The sequence below is a fragment of the Palaemon carinicauda genome, chromosome 20, assembly GCF_036898095.1.
Source record: "Palaemon carinicauda isolate YSFRI2023 chromosome 20, ASM3689809v2, whole genome shotgun sequence".
Classification (NCBI taxonomy): Eukaryota; Metazoa; Arthropoda; class Malacostraca; order Decapoda; family Palaemonidae; genus Palaemon; species Palaemon carinicauda.
In genome coordinates, this window is record NC_090744.1 from 38,391,738 (window position 1) to 38,396,511 (window position 4,774).

A 4,774-nucleotide genomic window follows, 5' to 3' on the forward strand; every position below is an offset into this window, starting at 1 on the left:
AGACATTGTCCTGTTTATTGTCTCTGCCGCTCACGGGTTACCTTTAAACGTATGCCTTCTTGAAAATAAAATACTGAAAATCGTTACAAACCTATTAATATGGGAAATGGATCACACAGATGCCCAATCGATGAAGCAAGTAAATGTAATACACTGACATACATATACGTAAATGTAGTAATACATGAACACACAGGTACGTAAGTGTAGTAGTACACGAACAAACAGGTACGTAAATGTAGTAATGCACGAACAAACAGGAGAACCATTTGTCTTGTAAGTGACCCTCTTCCCAAAGTAAACGACCATTAATGGCGAAAACGCAAAATAAACCGACCCGCTTCTTTTCCCCCTTTTGTTTACAACATTACATATGACGGACAGACAGCCGAGGCATAACTGCAATTACGGTCCTTGTACAAGCCACCTCCTGTTGGGAAAAAATAATTGAATCCTGACCACAATCTACATACCGGTTCGCACCCGAGGTGTTGTACGCTGAGCTTAGGCGTCCTTTTCATTCTAGCTGCTGCAGCCTATTTCTTCGTCGTGGGTCATGGAATAATAGGCCTGTGTTATTTCACTTGGAACAAAGTCAAGACGAGAAACCTTAGATGCATACTTAACTGTCAATGCATGATATGAACACACTTTCACAAATACACCATACTGTACACATATACAGATATATCAATATGCATATATTCACTAACTAACACACACACGGGCATGTGCAGGTCATATAATAAGAATGACGATAATAGATGGACATTAAGAAAAACAGAATAGGTCCCTAGAGGATACAAAAGAAGCAGATGAAGGCAAAGACGATGGATTGACGAGCTAAGAAAATTTGCGGGTATAGACTGGCACGGAATCCCATAAACAGACGCGAGCGAAAATACATGTCTAAGGCCTTTATCCTGCAGTGGACTAGTCACAGATGATGAAGATGATATGAATGTATGTATGTATGCAAGCCCTTTATTCCACATAAAATAAAACCCCATTCTATAGGTATAATTGGAATCTTGAACACTCAAAGAGAGAGAGAGAGAGAGAGAGAGAGAGAGAGAGAGAGAGAGAGAGAGAGAGAGAGAGAGAGAATTATTTTCAAAAGCAAAATAGTAAAATTCTTTTAATTAATGGAGGACAAAATAATGAGTCAATTGAATTATCTAAAATTGCATTCTTTATAAACTATCAATATCTTTATCAATTTTAACTCAATTGCTATTATCTCTCACACACATAATTACATACCTATAGTATATATATATATATATATATATATATATATATATATATATATATATATATATATATATTATTACTAACATTCGTGATTTTTCATTTATTGAAATATCAAGCCAAAAATATCTTTTAATATCACATTCACTTTGCCTTGGAATTAGAGAACCAAAGGAAATTACTATTCTATAATAATAATTTCTGACAGTCCAAGAATTCGAACCTTTGCCAAGTTGAAACCCAGGTAACGGTCAACTTAGACACTCATTCGGCTATGATAACAGATAAGAGTTGATTTCAATTCTAAGTACAAAAACTTAAATCAACAGAATTCTGCAGAGTCATAATCAACTACCATCTCTCATTATAGCCGAATGGGTACGAGAGTCGACTGTCACCTTGACGCCGACTTGGCAAAGGTTCGAATCCTTGGCTGGCCTGAAATTTTAATCATAGAAAAAATCTTTGTCAGTCATCCAGGGGCAGTCAATTCGATATTAAAAGGTACTAAAATTGTAACTTTATATATATATATATATATATATATATATATATATATATATATATATATATATATATATATATATATCTCAAAGCCTTCCCTATGAACACTTCTCCTTTCCATACATACGGTCAGCATGTTCTCTGAACACTAACAAAGACAATTACACATATTTCTCGGTCCATAAGAATGAATGGGTACGCGTTATGAGTAATAATAAATGCATTTTTTCTCGCTACCAAGATCACAAGGGAATTAGCAGCCGAACTGGCAAAGCCTTGTCCAAACCTTTACAGTCCAGCATACGAGACCATTGCAAAATGGATTGTAAGTGTTCATTCTCTTTGGACAACTTTTCAATAATATACAGAGGCTCATATGAAAATGAAATAAGAATAGCAGAGTCAATTTTTATAAAATCTAAAAAGCCACAACTTAATCATGAAATTTCTAGCTTTCCTTTGAAGATTGCCTAATTATGCCTTTTCCCATTCTAACTTAGAATTTATTTGTTTGTTTACAATATTTATGTACAGCTTGCTCTTTATTGTTTTACTTTCTTTTACCCAGGAACATGATTATGAACACAGAGATGTTTGAAACGTTGTTATTTGTTGGTGACAGAAATAAATTTAATAATAATAATAATAATAATAATAATAATAACTAAATTTCATAAGATTACAAATATTTCAATCGGACAGAATCTTTAAAAAAAAATCAGAGTAAAAAAAAAAATCGTGTTTCACTAATGGTTTCTATGTGTAAAATTACCTATAACAGGAAAATGCGACATTGAATGATCAACGCATATTCACCCAGTAATTCATTGGAATGAAGACGACAAGTAAATATCACCAACCACTTGTCGGCCTAGAATTACATCGCCCTATGAGAAAAGTTTAACAGTATGATAAAAATTCAGAGATTGTATATATATATATATATATATATATATATATATATATATATATATATATATATCTACATTTATATACACATATATATACATATATATTTATACATATATACATATATATATATATATATATATATATATATATATATATATATATATATATATATATATATATATTATACATACATATATATGTATATATATAAATATATATATATATATATATATATATATATATATATATATATATATATATATATATAAAGCTTACTTTCTAGGGCATGGTCAACATAATTATGTTCAAATCCATTAAGTAGGATAAACCTAAACCACATGAAGAAAATAATTTAAACTCTCTTAAGACATACAACGCTTGAACTATAATTTTTTTTTAAATAAATAAAAGCTAACGAAAGTTCAAGTACTCATGTAGGTCCCAAGCCTGGATACAATATCAGGAATGAGCATCAACCATACTATCAGCTGCAACAAACTTTAGAAAAGGTATAACCGGCAACAGGCATAATAAAATGAGGCCGAATAAGCCCACAAATTATGATTATAGGCCATAAATCCCGATCTTTATGATGTAGAAAATAACACAATTTAATCAACTAAAGGCTTCAATGACCATATAATCTGTTCTCAATTAATAACTTCATGGTCATCCACTGTAGAGGACCAATATTCTTTCTGAAGCAAATTGCAATAAACGCTGTTTCACGCTATATTGTACTACATCGAGATACTACCGCCAGAGAGTTATGGGATCCTTTGACTAGCCAGATAGTACTACATTGGATCCTTCTCTCTGGTTACGGATCATTTTTCCTTTGCATACATTTACACCGAATAGTCTGGCCTATTCTTTACAGATTCTCCTGTCCTCATACACCCGACAACACTGAGATTACCAATAAATTCTTCTTCACCCACGGGGTTAACTACTGTAATGTAATTGTTCAGTAGCTACTTTCCTCTTGGTAGGATAGAAGAGACTCTTTAGCTATGGTAAGCAGCTCTTCTAGGAGGAGGACTCTCCAAAATTAAACCATTATTCTTTAGTCTTGGGTAGTGCCATAGCCTCTGTGCCATGGTCTTTCACTGTCTTGGGGTAGAGTTATCTTGCTTGAGGGTACACTTGGGCACACTATTCACTTATTTCTCTTCCTCTTGTTTTGCTAAAGTTTTTATATGTTATATAGGAAATATTTATTTTAATGTTGTTATTGTTCTAAAAATATTCTATTTTTCCTTGTTTCCTTTCCTCATTGGGCTACTTTCCCTGTTGGAGCCCCTGGGCTTATAGCATCCTGCTTTTCCAACTAGGGTTGTAGCTTAGCAAGTAGTAATAATAATAATAATAATAATAATAATTATAATAACAATAATAATAATACGTGGTAATTCTCAATCAGCTTTTATTGACCATTTCTAGACATAACAGTAAAAAAAAATAATGCCCCTGATTTGGAAATAAACTTTAATCAACACTATTTCACACCTTGCTGTTTTGTTTTCTCACGAATAATTGTACTACGCGTTACCTTAACAGACCAAATTGAAGACAGTCTTTTCAATGTCAGAAACCACAAACTACGTGAGAAAATGTTTCCCTCGCAATTACAATCAGAACTCAATAAACCATCGACAACAATTTCACAGATCGACTCTCTCCTTTACAGAGGAGATGCGACAGAGAAAGGCGAATGGAGAAGCTTTTTAAAAGCTTAATTAAAAGCTATGCTGTAAATTTCATGAGAGAAATTACTGGGAGTGATAAAATGAAACTGACTTGGCCGCTTCCACCAAATTCCCGTTAATCGCCTTTAGTTGTGAAACCCTTTTAATGTGGCAAGCCATTGTACCAACCGTGTGTCACACGATCGTACATAGTTCATTTTGTGTATATATTATGCTAGTACCTCCGCTCTTCCCTCGCACTAAAATGAACCAGATTAAACATGTCTGCTTTTTTCCTCTGTAACATTGTCTGTTTTTCAAACATGAAATTTCTTGTTGCTTTGAGCTTTTGTATATAAAGGAGAGTGTTCTATAAGAAATTTACTCAGTTGCTTTCAACCTGCCTTTGAGTCACCACC